The following is a 19335-nucleotide window of genomic DNA, read 5'->3' as shown; positions in this document are numbered from 1 at the left end:
TTTATTTTTCTGACTTTTGCCTGTACAAAATATAAACAAAAGCATTCTTAACTAGTTCTGTATGCCCCAAAGAGACAGAAGTACGCATGCTTTCTAGAGAATGAAAAATAACATACCACTTTGTAGGGAAAAGGTTAATTAAATACAGAATCAATTAAAACTGCTGTGGAGGTCATCACTAAAAATGTACATGCAGCTATCATGCAAAGGTATCTCTGCAACTTCATTGTCTGTTTCAAATGCTACAATCTGCTAAATTTGGATAAATATTGACTTTTAATGGCACCTGATGTACCAACAGGCATGGACACTATTTAATTTAACAGCATAAGTTAAATGCAGGTCATTACATTAATTAAGAGGGCATCTGTTATAGCTTATTATTTTATTCTCCCAAATTTCAATAAGAAATTTTGCCAACATGTTTACTGGAAATATTACAACATCTTCCTGCACTGAGAAAACCCAAAGGACCTATTTATCTGGTTCAACTGTATCTTGTTTAAACATAGGGTCATACTGAAACCAAAGGCTTGCCATTTTGCCCAGAAGACAGGTCTAAGACTTGACTTAAGACTACAGCACATCTGCAGGAGATGTCGAATCCTTTTCAACAGGTCACTTAAGTCATCCTGAGCAAAAGGAATACCAACATCAATGATGCACCAAGGAATGACAACCACAGCTGCTGTGACTGAATAACCTGAGATTCAGGAAGAGGAGGCTTAGCATCCTGATTCTATTTTCTGTGCATGCCAAGATTTGACGTGTAGTTAACCCAGCTGGGTCTAGGAACCCAAACAAGGTAAGAAAAGCAAACTCAACTCAGGCAAAGAATGCTTTGTCCTACCTCAGACTTAGCCCTCAGGTGATAAGGCGCTGCATGCTTTTAATTTTACCAGCTCGGGATATTTTTTTAAATGGTCAGAGAACAAACGTGTCTGAATATTGAGCATGACACAAGATGTCACGAACGCTTAAAGCTGGAGGTCCTTCAGCCCAAGGAGGAAGATGCGAAGGGAAGGAGTGTGTTTTGCGAGATCCAGGGTGAGAATGCCCCTACATAAACAAAGGGCCCTGGATTGGACGTCGTCTTAGGGAAGCGGGGCAGAGGATGGGGGGGGGGGTGAGGAAAAGAACGGGTATGCTTCCCAGGTTGGGAAGCCGTCGGGCGGCAGGGAGGAGCGGGGCCGCCCGGAGCGGAGCGCGTGGGGCGACGGAGGGGAGGCGGTCGGGAGGCGGCGGGCGGGCAGGCCGGTGTGAGCTGTTTGGCCACCGGAGCCAATCGAAAGCGGGGCCTTGATCCTCTCCTCGGGCAGTGACTGCGCGGAGCCAGTGCCGCGCTCCCCGCAGCCGCTGGGACCGGCACAGCCGCCTCGCTCTCTCCGCGCACCGCTGGCCCCACCGAGCGCCTATGGGCGTCTGCAGCCGGCGAAGGCTTCGCACCACCGCCACCAGCACCAGCGGCAGCGGCAGAGGGAGGGGACCGCCACCCGGCTTCATCGCCCCTTGGGATCTATAGCCGGCGGACGGACCGCTGCGGTCCGCGCTGCGGACCCTTCCTCGCCTCCGTGCAGGTATGGGGCAGCCGGGGGTCGCCCAGCGCCCTGGCCCAGCACCGCTCCTCTTGCGGCCGAATCGCTCCCTTCCTCTTCCTCCTCCTCCTCCTCCTCCTCCTCCTCTCTTGCCCTCTTACCGCCCCTCCGTGGACGGGCAGCGGGGCCGGCGGGCGCGGTGGTGCTGACAGCGCGGGGCCGCTCCGCCCGCCGCAGCCCCGCCGCGCCGTCCCGCACCGCGCCCCTCGCGGCTCCCGCCGCGCCCGTGCCCGTCCCCGCGCGGGGATCCCCGGCCGCGGCAGCCGGACGCCCCGGCGGGGAGCAGCGCGTCCCGCCACCCCGCCCGCGGGGCGTTTGCAGGGGCGCAGAACGAAACTAGCGAGAGCCGGCGGCGAAGGGGTCTGGGTGCCTTGCTCCGAGCGTCCTGGGAAGTTACCTGGATGGCTCTCTCTGGATTTGGAGCGTCGTGAGTCGCGTCCTCACGCTGCCTCCCAAAGGAGGGAAAAAAAACCCCAAACAACCCACAAACAACGGGAAAAAAAAATAAGCTCGTGCTTGAAACCTGTGCCCCTTTGTACCTTTCTTTCTTTGCTTTGGGTTAATGATGGTTTGTGATTATGAAACCCGACGAGGGATCAACTCCAAGAGCGAATAGCATTACTTTAAGTCATGAGTTGGAAATATACGTGTGTGTATACATACACTGGTTTTTTTCCTCCCTTGCACTTCGGGATTATAATAATACAAACCCGTGTCTGTCTCACAAGGAGCTCCTGCTTGACTTTCTGCTAAGGCTGAGGAAATATTTGCGCTTCTACAGGTCTTGCAGAATTGGAGTCACAGGTCTTATAAAAAATTGCAGAGGCATTTGGCTGAACAGCTCTTATTTTTAGCATGCTATTGTGAAAGTGGTTATATAACTTTGGTGGATTTTTGAGGACAAAATTAACAACTCATAACAACTTAAACCTCTTTTTTCTCTGAAAGAGGAGAAATAAACAGAACAAAAGCCCAATACGTAGAGTCTGGTGAACTTCAGCCCAACAAATAGCCACGATAGAGATTCCCTGAGAAAAAGTGCCAGGTTATGAATCCCACAATCCTTCCAAGAATTACGAAGCAGCAGGTGCAAGACCAAGCAATATCAACTCAGAGCCTCAGTTAGCAAGCTGGTTATCAGGCTGCATCAAGGCTAATTCTTGCTACACAGGGTGAAATCAACATTCATATCAAAGTTTGTCTTCCCACCAGTGCCAATTCAATACAGATACTACGTTCCCTCAGGGGATTAGTTTGTTGCTTGAACTTAAAGAAGTACGCACAGCCTGAAGCGCTTGCTTAAAATGCTTGATGTGTTTTAATGCAGATGGTTCACTTGCAAAATTTGGTTCTTGGTTCTCAGGCTGATCTTTCTTCATTTCTTTCAAAAACTGAAGAAGAATACTACTCTAAGATTTTAAAAAAATGCTTTGAGAAAATAATTGAGTAGAAGTAAGGAACAGCAGTGTGCTTATTACTGAGAACCAGGACATGAGGGTGCTGTCTCAGTGTTCAGGCTCTAAACAAGGTCTCTCTCTCTCACTTTTGTTGCATGGTCCTCGTGAACTGCTGTCATCCAAGAGGTGCATCCTTGGCTGCATCGAAGAAGTCCTAAATTCTAAACATTTGTGCATGATTACTATGCAGCTGGAGAGAGTGGACTAGTTTAATAAATCTCTTTTGTAGGATGAGCAAGAAACCTAGCAAGTAGAATTTTGCCTTCTCACCTCTGTTGCAGCCCGCTGTTCGTGCAGAGCTATTGTGTGCAAGGAGGAGGTGTGTCTGGTAGCAGCAAGGTTTGCTTAGCCTTCCATTGCAGCATGATAAGTAAGTGAAAGATGTGTCAGTGAGAAGCATCAGTAAGACCTCTACAAAGGTGGCACAAAAATAAATGCCATTAACCCTAGATTTTGAGATGATTGGTTTAGGTGAACTAGTTTCTTTCTGTTTATCCTTTGACATGACTTTCAGTGTGGAATAGAACAATGTGTGAGAACTTTAAGAATTAAACTGTGGAAATTTTTGTTTCTTTTCTTAGTATCAAATGAGGGTAAAATATCTGAAATACCCGCTGAACTCTGTCAATACATTGGAAGTTGCTTGGTTTCAGTCACCATTTGTCAATGCCTATGAAAGTGTAAATCTTGTAGATCCAGATCATCATCTTTTGTAGTAAATAATCCTGTTGTGGTCTTGTGTAATAAATTTGGTAACCGGTCCAATTCCAACTGCTCAGTTTCGTAGTTCTTTACACTACTGCTGAATTTACATTAAAATAATTCTAACCCAAGCATTAGAAACTGGTAAATTCCAATTTGAAATTGGTAAATTGGTGTTCACCTGTTTCTGATGCTTGAGTTGGCATTATTTCAATGAGCAGTTCAAGTCACTTAGTAACAATTGAGCAGTTACTGTGCAGCTTTACTGACATCTGAAGAGGTATCTTAAAGAGCAGCACAAAAAGGTCTTTCCCTTCACTCGCAGATGCTCATGAGTGTGGTTGTGCATTTATATTAGCATTGTGGTTCATGTCGGGAGTGGGCTTTTGATGCCCTTCCTCCAGTTGTTCCCACTTATTGTCCATCTCCATATACCTCATAGTGGGCCAGCTGAATTCCTTTAAGATGAATCTAAACTAGAAGATGTGCTTGAGTCACTGCTGGAAATACAGTCCGTGGAAGCAGATCAGAGCTAACCTGAAGTAAAACCCTATAAAATACATACGGTATCTTCTGTGTTTAAATGTTTTGCTCTGCCTGTCTGTTCCTGTTAGACTGTGCTAGCTGTTAAAATAGACATGGTCCATTTGCAGCATGCTAGTTCTGGTGCAGTGCACCATCTAAAGCCAATACTAACCATCTTTCCCAGGAGCTTGGGCTAGTTCCTGCTTCTTGCACCACTGCTCACATATGTGTTAACTATGACTGTCCTGTTTGTATACACTCACACTGAGATCTCTTCAGTTCAAAATGAGGATGGTTAATTTTTTTTTTTTTTGTAGCCTGGCATGTGAGAGTGGACTACTTTTTGAGTGGGAGCTTTGGATAGTGCAGCTTTGTGCTTGTCTGCTAGATGTGCTTGTCAGCTGCTGCTTCATATTTGCCTGTAACTGGCCGTAGCCTGTCTGTATACAAAGGTCCATAAGGCTGTTTATATTCCTTGTTTTGTGTGGAAGTGGTGAGAAATGCTGGCTTGAAACTTTAAAACTGTCATTTAGAAGTGCTGCTCCATGTTCCCTGGGTACAGCATCGTGGCTGACTACATCTCCTGCAAAGCACCAGAAGAATCGCTTGGGATGAGGTTCCATCTGTGGAGATGTTTCCTGGGTCCCAGCACATGATGGGAATCATGCTCTGACCCTGGAGTCCAGTCCACTTGCCCCAGGCAGGTGGAAATGTATGATGCCCAGGGAGATGTTTAGAGACATCCACTTAAAACTTGAAGTTTGATTAAAACATGGTAAACTTTTTTTTCTGCTGATTTCACTGTAATGAGAAAAATTTTCCATTCTCTGTTGCTTGGTGATTTGTCTGGCTTCTTACAGTTTCATGTTTTTCTTTAGTTTGCTTCTTTGGGAAAAACTATTTTAAATAGAAAAATGATTCTGTTAATTATAAACAGGTATCTCTTGAATGAAAGCATTTCTTACTAGAAAATATATTATAGGAGCAATCAGGGATCAGATCCTTGTCATCCTTAGTGAGGGATCAGGTCCTTTTCTCACTTGGTAATAGAAGACAGTTGTCCTTGCTGCAAAAATTGGACTTCTTACCAACTCTTCAGTTTTACATACATTTTCACAGGATCATGATGGAAGTGATAGGGTTGCGTGTGTATAGTGTGAATGATACAAAGATTCTTCTTGTTTTGAGTCATTGTGACTGCTCCAAGACTGCTTTTAAATCACAGAAAATGTTGTGCTATTTGGAAGAACAGGAAGTGAGAAACGAGAGCATTTCCTTCTCACATGACTGTATTCCTATAGCTAGAGGTTGTCTACTTCAAACCTTATTTCAAGGCATAGCTTCTCTGTGGGATGAAGTATAGATTTTAGCATGAGTTGTGTAGATGATGATATGTCACTTGGAACCATGGTATTTCTTGTTCTCAGTGCATTAAGCCTTTTATTATCATTTTAAAGAAGATTTTTGATGCCTGTTTCAGAAAGGGAAGAAGACCATAAAAATCTGTTTCGCTCCAGGACATTGAAACAGAGGGCAATCTGTCTTTCAATATCTGGTGTGATACAATCATGGCAACTTCAGTTGTAACCTGTCTTTCTCAAAAAGTCATCTTACAGCACCTACTTTTAATGTTATTTTTTTTCTTCTGGGCTTAACTTATCTATGAGATTCTGAATATTTTTTCTTTGTTGATGTTTACATAACATTTCTAAGAGTTATAATGATGTATTTTAGATTAGTCACAAGAGTAAGGGGAATTTCCTAAGGTCAGTTTTTCATATAGACTGCTCTGCCATATAGAATTATTTATATTGTAAAGGTATGTTGTATATGGAAATATGCATGCTACTGTCTTTACTACAAGCTTTTTTCAGAGAAAGGAAAATGGTAAATTTACATCTTATTCCAGATAGTTTTAAAGTCATCATTGTTTAGGAAGAGAGTATTTTAATAAACCATACTTTGTAATGAAACTTAAGGAAATTAAAACTGTGATACCTTCAAATAGAGAAAGACTCATAAAGATTTTTTTTCTGTCTCTTTTGTGTTAAGGAAGTGGGGGAAGTAAAGTACACTGGGAAAGGAAAATATATTATTTACCCTCCAAATTTCATTTTGGAAACAGTTTTTATTGAGTGTGATGGGCAGTGCACAAATACAACATCAGACTGTTGGTTTAACAGCAATAAATCTTAAAAATTTGCTGAATTTTTAACATCTCTTAAAACTTGGAAACAACATTTTTACAGCTCATGCAGAACACTTTGTTGACCTTGTCCTGTACAAACACTTACTAGAGTTGGAAAACTGTGTTGAGCTGATCTAGATGCGAACTAGTTGCCCTTCTCCATTTATGTGCAGTTTTGTTGTGGAGTCCAGCCATGTCTAGTCTATCATATTACCCTGCTTAAGTGCTATTATGATAATGCTAAATAACCTGATATTTTGCAGTAGTGCTAACAAAAAAATAAACAACATTGTAAAAATTCTGCATGACCGTTTCTGGCATGAAATGGCAGGGTTTTTTCCTGGTGCAAATCTCAGACCTAATCTCATTTCCAGTGAGGCCAAAACACTAGTTTGGCTTAGAGTTAAGCAGGATCCTGCCCATAAATCTGGCCAGTCTCCATACAGATAACATCTGGAAAGTTGTCATTTAAAAATATGTGGGAGAGCTTGGGATAGGGGTGTAAATAGTGGGTCAGAGCTTCTATCCAAACAGGAAAACATCCCAGCTCTCAGATGTCAGACATCCTCGCTCTAGGCATGTTTTTTGTTATGATCCATCTATCGTTGTCAGTTCCTGTTCCGTCAAAATAACTTGGAGCTTAATGTCCTTTGAGAGGAATAAGAGGAAGTTGACAGGCAAAGAAGAGAGGGAATAATGTTGCATGACTTAATGGATGCATCCAATAAAGTCTCCTAATAAAGAGAGAGATGGCTATCGCTTGTATTTCAACTTAATTTGTTCTCTGGCTGACACCTTTCGGATTACTACACACGATGGATTTGTACTAAGCATGTTTGTTGACTTTGGTCTATATTCTTCATTAATGAAGTCTATGGAAACTTTGTCTGATCTTTCAGTGAGAACAGCTTTTACTGAGATAGTCTTAAGAGTGCCTACTTGCAAACTAAAACAAATTGTAAGCAACTTGGATTCCATGTAGCTAGGGAAAGACTGTTGATCTGCCACTTTAATACTTCCATTCCTTACTGAAGCTGAGCCTTCAGGAAAGTCACAGCTCAGAACTTGTGACTTCTTAAGTGTAGTTGAAGATTCAAATGTCACAGAAACTGATTATTAGGAAAATTAATTATTTTGTTCAAGAATCACAGAAGATATATGAAAATATCACCATTGTGTGCTATTTTTGTTATATGCAATGATCCTTTTCTTCTTCTATGGAAACCCTAAAGCAAACAAGACAAATGAACACAATTGGAAATTGTGCTAGTTTATGCCACCTGTCTTGCTCTCAGGTTACCAAAGTCCCTTCAGTTACTTACACAAAGTTATTTTACAACTCAATCGAGATTTTTTTGGTTTTTCTAACTGTAAAACAAATCCCACCTTTGTCTACCACAAATTTGTCTCAAATGAAGAGAAACTTTAAATAAAAATCATACTATATAGATACCATTTTGTTTTCTTTATCCACTTTTTTAAAAAAAGTTGTCTGCACTTGATGTTCTTTCTTCTCAAAGGAGCACTGAAAGAGCTCCTAGGCAAACTACAGTCTACTATTTTTTGAATTCTACATCCAAAATTCCAGTTACTTTATCCTTCAACTCAGGTAGACTGCTTCCAACTAGAAAAATGTTTTTATGTTGGTATTTCAATAGCTGACTTTAAAAATGTGATACATGTGAACACTATTTTGAGTACCTATCAGAAATTGCCAGTCTTCTCTTTTTAAAAATAGCCTCGGGGTTTTTTCAGTATAAAAATATAATTTTGTATAAAAATTCTTTCTTTGGAAACAAATTTATTGTGTTATTCCAAGTTGAGCCTAATTCTTTTCTGGACATCTCTAAGGTTTCTTTAAAAGAAGCATATGATATTACAGGAAGAATGTTCCTCTTGTTTGCCAGAGAGCTGTACTATGTTTACTATAATAAGATTAAAGGAAATTTGAAAGTCAATGCTAGCTCAGTGGGAAGCTGATAAACACACGTTGTACTTGCAGGAACACTCTGCCCAGTAGTATTAGGAAATTTATCACTATTTATTTAGCAGTTCAGACGCTATCCGACAAACAGATTTGGTGTTCATTTAAAACTACACCAGACGCTGAAAGACTTGACAATATGGATGTGATTTGTGGAATCTGAACTGTTGTCCTGGCATAGCCATCTCAGGCGGCTTAGGATTGGGAATCTCGTAGCATGGTCTGTCAAAATAAGGAGTCCATAAGCTTATGGATCCTGTTGCTTTCCAAAGACTGTGGTTTGATTCCTGGCACTTCTGGTTAGGTCAAGTATTACAGCCACAGTCATAAACAGCGATTTTTAGAATTTGAGCAAGCTAGACAAGGGTGTAGCTCCTTGGAAAAGTTATTCTGGAAGAGGTAAAACCAGCAATGTGTCTGGATCCATATCTGGCATTGGCAGGCTTTACTCTTGAGAAGCAATGGCAGTCCAGTCTTGTATTTACTGTTTGTTTATTTGTGCCTTGGCCAATGTTTCAAGTAGAGAATGAATTCTGGAGAAAGAAAAGGCCACAGGGATGACTTTCCATTCCTAAGTACATGTTAAGAGGTCATTTTTACATGGTCACAAGTGCTGCTTACAAATCAGTAAAATAGAATTAAGTAATTTTGGTATGAAATGCGTGCAGCAATTTTTTTTTTTTTTTAAATATTAGGAGTAGAGGGGAGTGCATAATTACAGTGCAATACACAAGCTATCTTGTAAATTTTTTCATCACCGCCAAACTGGCAGATCTCTTGAAAAAGTGGGCAGCTACTCACTGTGTGCTTCTGAGCACCACAAAAATCCAATGGATTATTCCCACCTTGTGTTGGTTATTAGTAGTAACTGCAGGATGAAGTCACTGTTGATTATGGAAACTACTACTGTAAGCTGTTCACGATGTATAAGGTAATAAATTTATTTGATAAATAGGTGATTAGGGAAATTAGTTAATTTCCATGCTCCTCTCAATTATGAAATTTCTTAAATTGCTAAAAAGCAAAGGTCACTCTTTTAATGAATTTTTATGTATTTGTATGCTACCCATGAAGTCACCCCAAAACACTCATTTCTTCTCCTGTTTGTGTAAGATGTGAACGTGAACTCCTAACCTGCATGAGATAAACTTGAGTCTGAAGTAATCTATCTCATCCTGTTCAACACACTTGTGCTGTACAGGAATAGTCTTACCTCTCCTGCATTCCTCTCCCACACAAAATGGGCTTTAAAGGTCTATGAAATCACTGGAGATGACCTTTCCCAGCCAGCTGAGTTGTTGTTACTGGGAATTTTTACTCTGGTTTTAGATGATCTGTTCAGGCAATAGAACTACAAATGCATGGATGAGAAGTCTACACCAAGGGTTTCCTATCTTGAACGAGACTGCTGTGTATCTAACTCCAATGGCAGTCCAGGCTTCTGGCCATAGCTGGGGCCAGTTCTTCTGCAGATCCGTCCTCAGCAACTTCACCTGCAGATTGAAGAAATCTCTATCTTCCTTTGTTATTGGGTAAAAGGGAGTATTGCCTATTTTGGCTCTTCTGCTTAGCTTCATCCATGTAGATAGACTACAATCAGAGTGCTTGCAGTTTGTCCCGTTATGAACAAATTGTCAGTTCATCTCCCCACTTAGACACCAGCTTCATTTACTCATATAAATAACGGGTAACAGTCAACATGATTGACTTAAGCTGTTACTTTATCGGAATGCGTAAAATCTAGGGAGTTTGAGATGCTAATGCCATGCTTGTTGTTTGATTTTCTCCTCCACACACCAAAATTTAGATATATTTGTTAAGAATATTGAAGCGTACTGGTCATTGTATTTATCATAGGTTTACATTTATTGTTACTGTTTGCGAAACAACCCAAAATTAGTTGCTTTTTATTGTCACATTAGAATACAAATGGTTAGACACATTAATTAAAGAGAAGATTATTTTCTCAATAAAAATGAACTGTAATTGAAGATTCTTTGGTTATGAAGTGCTCCAAATTAGATTTTTTCCCCAATATATTTATTTTTTCTTTAAAAACATTTGAAAATTGGCTTACCATGATTGAGACTGATGTCTTAATTTGGGCAACAGATACACTATTGACTGAACTTCTGGATGCATGATAACGTATATGGCAGTTAGTCACACAGCAGTGCTGGTATATTATTTTAGGTGAGAATCATGCTTCAGTTTTGCTTTTAAATAAGTACTGTATTCATACTGATTGTAAACCTTTACTAAAGCTTCTGTGATGGCCTTTCGATTTCAATGCATGATCAATTTCTTTGAGGTGGCAGAATCTAATAGTCTCTTAAATGTGTGTCATGGTTTAACCTTACCTGGAAGCTAAGCTTCCCACAGCCCCTTGCTCATTCCTCTCCCTGGTGGGACTGGGGAGAAAATCAGAAGAATAAAAGTGAGAAAACTTGTGGGTTGAGATGAAGACAGTTTAACAGGGAAAGCAAAAGCTGCATGTGCAATCAAAGCAAAACAAGGAATTCATTCACCATTTCCCATGGGCAGGCAGGTGTTCAGCCATCCCCAGGAAAGCTGGACTCCGTCACAGGGAACGGTGACTTGGGAGGAGAAACGCCATCACTCTGAACGTTTCTCCTACCAGCTTTATATGCTAAGCATGACACCATATGGTCTGGAATATCCCTTGTGTCAGTTGGGGTCAGATGTCATGCCTGTGTCCCCTCCCAACTTGTACACCCCCAGCTTTCTCTCTAGTGGGGTAGGACGAGAAGCAGGCAGAAAAGGCCTTGATGCTGTCCAAGTGCTGCTTGGCAATAACTAAAACATCTCCGTGTTTCTTCACAGCTACTGTGAAGAAAATTATCTCTATCCCTGCAAAAAGCAGGACAAAGTGTTAATGGTCCAGAAGGTATCCCTGCTTTGTTATGCTGCCTGTAGTTATGCCCATGTGGTATCATTAGCTAGGCATAGGTCTAAACTTATACTGAAAGGATCATCTTGCCCTTGGCTCTGCTTCTGGCCACTAGGCTGTGTCTTAATTCTGTTTCAGCCTTTCTTTGTGGCCTCTGGCATGTCTAAAATGGCATACACTCAACACATATGGGAAACTGGCTCAGAAATGGTGCTGTAAATGTTGACTAAGTGTTCAAAACACTTTATGTCCTCTAGCTGAAAAGGCTCATGGGTGCAGACTCCTTAGTGTCTTGAAAATCCTGTTAGAACTGGGTGGCCTTAGTCATCTAGATACACATGCATAGTAGCTAAGTGTGGAAAATCTTTGGAGAATATTGCTATTTAAGAGACAACCCAAAGACCAGCATTCCCAAATTTTCTGAACAATGACATGGGCTAACGAGGGTGGTGAGACCCTGGAATAAGTTGCTCAGAGAAGCTTTGTATATCCCATCACTGCAAATGTTCAAGGTCGGGTTGGATGGTGTTTTGAGAAACCTGGTGTAATGTAATGTGTCCCTGCCGTGGCAAGGGGATTGGACTGGCACGTCCCTTCCAACCTTCCAACCTCATCCATTCAGTGACTGTATAATGCTGTTATTGTTTGAACAGAACCTTATGGGTCACTTTATGAGTTGTAAAAACTGTTACTGTCATTGAACACTTTTTAAAAAACATTTTAAAAAGCTAAGGTGCTTCTCACATAAGCAAGTATGAATAATATCTAAAAGAGGTAGCTATGGCCTTATGTGTAGATGCAAAAAAAAAAAAAATTAGTTGTTTTGCTTTTCCATAAAACCTATAAGGATGTGAATTCTAATGTGGATTTGCACACACTGGATTAGATTAACTCCTGCGCAGAGAAGTAGAACAGTGTATTACTTGAAGACAATGCAAATCTACTGTTACACTTAAAACCCCCCATGCCTTCTATATAGTGGGAATTTCAGCCAAGTGTGCATTGCTCTTCTATCTTCATTATTTAAGATTTGTAACCTGGAACATCCAAAGCTTTTGTTTATGATTTACACAAGGCCATCCATACCTGTAAAATACGATTTTACTGTAGTAAAAGAATGAGACAACAACTGCTAATTGCCCTTGCACTTTTCTCTTTTGAAGCACCATATCTAAACCTAAGTACTGTAAAGTAGGGAAGAGAGGATTTTCTTCTGATTAACTGAATAATTCCATACATAGATTGTTCTGGAACATTTCAGTTATACCTTTTACTCTGTATGATTTTGAGGGTAATTCTGAGTCAACACCATATTTAAATGGTAACTTTCAAATAGCTTTTTACCTACTTAGTTTTATGATAAAACATAATTCTGAAATTATTCCATCAGCTTTTCCTGACTTGCACATATTATAAAGGTCAGAATTAATTTCAAATTTAAGTTAGACTAGCTTAGGTACTTTGAGATATGGAGTTACCCTATCAAAGATACATCCACTAAAGAGTTGACATTAACACTTCTGAACTTCATTCTTTAAGAGTCACCTTATTTATAGCAAGATAAATGCACTTTCAGCTCCAGTTGCACGGAGCAGCATCCTTCGGATAGCCTGAGTAATCTAAAATTTATCTGGTAAACCTCAAAGGATCTATTTATTCAATGAGTTAGGAAAATTTAAGGGATGTATACTTAGAACCTGGATTTCAGAATATACAACTGCTACTTGCACATTTTAGCAGGATTCTTAATTTCTTTTCATTAAATAGAATGTTTTAAACACCATAAGCTATGTATTCACAAAGTTTACAGGAAAGATACCATGCCATGCTAGAAATTTGTAAGAGAACTTGAAAAGTACATTCAAGAAAAAAATCCAAACAGATAATGTAACTGAAAAAAAGAAAAATGCAAATAGTGACAGAAATCAAAAATTAGTTAAGCTTTTCAGTGGACTGAAGTTAAATTCCCGACTGTTTGTGGCTTCACAGTGTGTGTGGGTTCAACAAGTGTTTGGGGCATTTTTAACCAGCTTGAGGATTTTCTTTTATTCATTGCACACTATTCTGCTCACTCATTCACTGTTTTTTAAAGTATTTTTTCGTAGAAATTCAACACAATTCCTAAGAAATACTTACCTGATGCATCTTTACTGTAAGATATCTGGCTGTAAGCCAACAATCTCTTAAGATATAATCTGTTTTTTAACTTGCTGTTGTTAAGGCTTTTCATTAAGAAGTCAAGTGGGATTTATTCCTTCATAGTCTTTCTTGGTTAGCATATGTGAGTGAACTCATGTCTAACCACTAGTTGATTTTATGTTGTGTAACCTTTACAAGTATTCATTGCATGTTAACTCTTGACAGATAAAATTACTTATTCACTTTTGACTTACCTTTGAAGGATGATTTACTTTGTCACTATTGAGTCATCTCCATGCTATGTTGAGGCAGCAGTCTCTCTCCAGATCATCTTGTGGCATAAAACTATTGCTCTGATGCAGAGTTGTAGTTAAGAGGCCTGCAAAAGGAATGTGCAGGAGAAAAGGGAGAAAGACGAATGTTGGCATGGTTTTGAATCTGTGCTGAAAACAGCAATCACCAGTGTCTGCAAAGAGAAGGGTTGTACATTCGTAGATTTTGCTTGCTCCTGTTCATTGGGCAGCTCTGCAGGACACAGTAGGTGTGTGGGAAGAGGAACGCAACATATTTAACCATTTTTTTCTTACACTGTTTTTGCTCATAGGATTGCATTATTTTACCACATACACAAAAAAAAAAAAAGTCAGGAATCAAGAACCACAGCGACATTGCCCCTCTGTCTCGGTCACCTTCTCATATCAGATTAACCTTTACTTAAAATATGCCTGTTAGCCCAACCTTGCATATATATATATGACTTGCAATAAAACCTTGATTCATGCATAAATTAATGAAAGGAGCATTTTGCTTTTATTCTGGAAATTTCAGCACAATCTCTGAGTACCTTAAGAAGAATCTAAATGTATCTGGCCCCTCTGGCACTGCTTAGATATGTGGAGGGTAAAAGTAGCCTTTGCCTTCTTTCCTTCCGCCTATTTTCACTATGCAGAAGACTGGCCTGTTATGAAGGTCAAAGGAATTCTACAAATAACAATGCCTAGAGTGCTAGTTTGTGAACATGGAGCCCTAAACTTTTTGTTTCTTTTTGGGCAAGTAGTGTTAAACCTTTTTCTTACAGTGCTTAGACTTTGTTCAACATTACTAAGGCTAAAAATTTTGTGTGATCCTTGCTCAGTATGTGGAGCTGTGAAGATAAATTAGCCTGACAGTCTGGATTTAATAAGGCTTGCAGAGAAGCAGGTGACTAATAGCTAAGGTAAACTGCTTTGTGGTCACCTGCCTAGGTGGCTTCCAATCAAAATGACATGCTCTGTAGACTAAGCTGCAAAGTCTAATGGAAGTGCAAGTCCTGGTTTTCCAAAGTACCTGTTTTTGAATGTAAAACTGAGCAACCTAGATAATTCAGTACGGGCAGCACTCTCAGGAGTAATAAGGACTGTTGAAAAACATAAAAATTAGATATCTGGTATCATGAATTCCATAGGTGAGGCAGACAGCTGCACTCTTTGTACTACCAGTAGGGAGGATTTTGGGGATTAGGCTTAAAGTGTACATAAGTCAGTGTGCCAGTGTGGGAAATAATTGAATTTCAGATAATTTTGAAGAAATGAGTGTTTACAAAACCCTGCATCTTATGAGTGGAGGCTTCTGCAGAAGCGTTTGGAAAGAAAAAGGGGGAAGACAATTTAAGAAATGCTGCAAGATGCTGCTTAATGCTCCACTTTTGGATGTATCTACTGAGATTTTCACTCTCTAAGGAGAAAGGTCTAACTGCAGGCTGGAGAGGATCACTATGAGGGTTGAATGCATAGGTTAAATTACACTCTGGAACTAAAGCTGATAAGGTCCTCGGAGCTATAAGAAGATGTAATTAGATCCAAAGTACAGCTAGACACATTTTACCCCCTTCCCTCTACTGTCAAGCCTTTATATAGGGAACAGCCCCTGGTGCCAGAATGTCACAGTTCAGAGTTGGTGAGCCTTTCAGGGATACTGTTGGGATTTTGCAGATGCTTTTGAGTATCACTGAACATGATTTTACTTCAAGGTGAAGAAGTCCTTTATAACAACCAATTTTACAAGTCCAAAGTTCATTTGGGAGTTGTGCACACAAAGGAACACAGATACCGAATTCTTCACTGATACTGTATTAGCCTTGCATGAGGAGAGATTAGGATCAGCCCTTCTTTGCTGAAATGATTTGCCTGGTACTGCCAACTGGCAGTAACCAGGTCCTTCCAGCCAGGAAACTACCAAACAAGACATTTGTGTTATGAAGCAAGCAAGTAATGCACACATTGTGGGAAAATTACCATTAGCTTCAGAAAAAACAGTTATGTGTCACCATTACTCAAACTCATGGTTTCAGATGATCTGGTATCTCTGGCATCTTCAAGATGGTCTGGTATCGCTGAAGTAAACCCTAATCAGATCTTAATTTGATTCAAGTCAGGAGTGTAAATCAATGGAGTATGGGGTGATTCCAATTACATTTACATATTTGTTGCTTTAGAATTGCATGGCAGTCATGCCATAAAGAACTCCTCATTTCTTTACATTTTCTCCCCTCAAAAAGTTGTATTACAGCTTTTTCTCCTTCTTCACTTACTTCAATATTTTACCCAAAAGGGTATTCCATTAAATTCTTACTGGATCCCAATATCTAAGGTCATGGAAAAGAGAACGTTAAAAGATAATTACCTGTGGTGTGTTGATGCTAAATTACTGTAGGCTCAAACTGCTTAGAAAGGCATATAATGGGACACTGAACCATTCTCAGATGTCCCATGTGAGCTTGTGGAGTAGCTCTGCTAGAAAAGTTAGAAAGCGGAAAGGCTTGAGTTACCAAAGAATTTTGCTGGGCTGGATGTCTTTAAAAAGAGGGAACTTGTTCAGCCTTACAGGCTTTTGGGGGATACCTTTTTAGCTATGTTTTATGGAACCTTTTCAGATACTGGTGCTCTTGTAAAGCCAAGGGCTGCTGTAGCCTAGATTAGAACTAACTAGGCTGGATTTATTTGGTGTGTCACATTAGCCAGAAAACATTAATTTGTGGAGTTTTCTCTTCCCTTGTCCTTTTTTTTCCTCTTTATAGTCAGATGAATTTTAATTAATTAAAAGTTTAATACAATTTCAGATATAAAAAATAACTACAGAAGTAGCATGATACTAAGTACAAATGAAAAATAATTTGTATTGGAATTACGAGACATTCTGTGTACATAAATGTTGTTAATTGATTATTTTAAATTACTTTCTGAAACATTTCTTTGGTGTGATTTGTTTATTTTTCTTTTTTTCATCTGTCATCTGTCACAATAATTTATCTGTAAGCATTTGCTGTTTCCTTTAAATTTATCAAGTATTTTTAATAGCAGTACTTTTTTTGTCCACTTGAACTGTGTCAAATATCAGTGAGTCAACCTGAGGACAGATCCTTACCTGATTTGAATGACTGTATATTTTAAACCTCAAGGATTTTTGTATTGATAGTCCCACAGAGTAAAATTATTATATCTACTGATTTAAAATATTATTTTTTCTTTTCACTTTAATGAAGTCAGTATTTGTCAGATTAAGCCTCTGAAATACTTTTAAATACATATTTGCAGAGAATCTGCCCACCTGCCATTTTTTTTTCCTTAGCTTAGAGAACACAGTAAACAGGTGTGTGGAACTTTTTTTAGTAGAAAGCATTGCAGCACTGACTAGTGCATAAAGCCTTGCAGATGCTTCTCATCCTCTGCCATACTGATATGTTTAAGGATTCTGTCTTGTATTAAACTTCCCTTTTGGTTCAGTTCTACGGTAATTCCTTGGCAATGAGCAGTGTACTTTTTCTTAGAATATGGACGTACGTATACCCACTTGGTCATTGCTTTACGTTGGTTTACAAGAGAGTATAAATACAGCATTGGTTTAAAAAACATACCACAGCAACTGGCTTCTCTCAGAAATAGCAGTAAAATGGTTACTAAATAACAGTAAATAAATAAGAACAGTACATAATATCAAATAGATAAATAATATCGGCACTGCAGGTTGCTCTTCGGTGAATGACTCTTTCCTGGCTTTTAGTAAGCCACACACTGCAACATTACCCCACCTCTTTAAAGTAATCAGAAATATTAGACTATGTCCAGGTAAGGGAGCAGTTTCTCATAGGGAAAATGTTGAGGAGATGCCTTTATTCTCTAGGCTAATTTTAGAGTATTAACTACAATAAGTAAATCAAGTTTCAAAACTGTTTTTTCAATTTTGGTAGGATAAAGAAGGCAGATGGGAAACTTGAATTCTATTCCAATGTGTGTTCAATTTCTGTTTGAGGGCAATCTCATTAATTTATTTGTTGTGCTCTGTGGGAAAGGGAGCGTTGGACAGTGGGTACAGCTTCACAGGGTATTGCTATGCTTGTGGGACAAATACCATAGCTTTATGATAACAGCTGTTGACAAAGTATTCCACACCTGTTAATTACAGGTATTACAAATAGAGAGGAATTTGGGCGTTTGCTGTCATGAGGACATTACAGATGTTTTGTTCTGTGCAAACCTCTCCACTTGGCCTCAGATCTTCAAGGACCTGGTTGTTTGTGGGTCTGTTCTGTCTTTCTGATATGTCTGGATGAGAAGCCACTCACGTGCCCCATTCAGTTTCAGAATGTGGAATTTGGCTGCTCCATCAGCTGGTGTCGCAGCAGCGGTGCTGCTGCCAACCTTCTAGTTCAGTACGTCTGTCAGTCTGTTTCCGAAGGGACTGTGAGGAAGAAATGTGATATGGCACAATATTTCCATCTTATCATCTACCCATCCTGTCTAATTAAGCAGTTTTGACTCCTCTACCTTGAAGTCAGTCCTCAAAGATGGTTTAAAACTGCCCCAAATTAGCCTTATGTGGAAAATGGCCTCTGTGTGTTTTATGGGTATTTCAATATGTTTTAGGAAATCTAACATTTTCTAATGAATTCTAAATTGCATTCATCTTCTTCAAAAAATACGCAAGGGAATGTTTCCTCTAACTAACTAAAATTTTGTAAAAGCCAAGACATTCTGCAAAATCTTGACTTCTTTTGCCAACAGTGGAATGTTACACAAAAGTTATGTATTCTACCTACAGCAAAAAAAGTCAAACTGAGTCTTTAATTCTGGAACCATCTGATAGTATCTGTGTTATAAACCTGGTAGGTTCGCATTTAACATATTGCAGTGTGTTAAACATAAGGTTGGCTTTGAGTAGTGGTTTAGTGACCCCATAGCAAAAGAATAGTGATTTATTTCTGTGATAGCTAGAACAAAACCTAAAAGCCTAGGAAGCTGAAAGAGAGATGATAGAAAACTAGGCAAAAAAGAAATCCTATTAAAAAGATGGTTCTTTGGAGGATAATAGTTGTGCTATATAATATATGTATGTCTGTTTACTTAAAAGGGAATTAAAGGGACTTTGAGAAGGCATCTGGCTCTCCTCCGGCTTCTTAGGATCATTTCATCTAACCTAATCCATGGTAGAAGTGATTTTTCTTTTCCTTTTCCGTCACTTTCTCCTCAATAATTCTGATGATGAGTTTACAAACTTAGGCAAATCAATACTACTGCCTTACTATCTGTATCATGGTGCTTGCTAATAGGAATATTGTCTGAAATCTTATTTACTAACATTGTTGCATTTGAATCCACGAAGAGCAAAAACATATTGTTTTACTCTTTGCTATGGCCTTTTATGCATTTTACAGCTATTAATGTTACTCCTCTGGACTTTGCTTTATTGAAGATCCCTGATTACTCCAGTATTGCCACATTGAGTTATAGTTTCTGTGTATATAAATGTTCTTGTTTTTCTTCTTCACCTCCCCTTGAGAGGGGCTTCATGGCTTTCCT

The 19335-nt window shown here is 39.5% G+C and overlaps 1 protein-coding gene across 1 annotated transcript in view; it reads left to right on the top strand.

Moving 5' to 3' along the window:
* Window positions 1-1321: 1321 nt before the first annotated feature.
* GREM2 (gremlin 2, DAN family BMP antagonist) overlaps window positions 1322-19335 on the top strand; it is a 41388-nt gene continuing 23374 nt past the window's right edge. Inside the window, exon 1 of the mRNA XM_027657211.1 lies at window positions 1322-1577. The gene's annotated coding sequence lies outside the window, so the exon portion shown is untranslated. The remainder of the gene's footprint in view (window positions 1578-19335) is intronic.

The sequence above is a fragment of the Corapipo altera genome, unplaced genomic scaffold (assembly GCF_003945725.1).
Source record: "Corapipo altera isolate COAL_440 unplaced genomic scaffold, ASM394572v1 2c, whole genome shotgun sequence".
NCBI classification, from domain to species: Eukaryota; Metazoa; Chordata; class Aves; order Passeriformes; family Pipridae; genus Corapipo; species Corapipo altera.
Note: the sequence above shows the minus strand (reverse complement) of the source record. Positions and strands in the feature narration are given on the sequence as shown.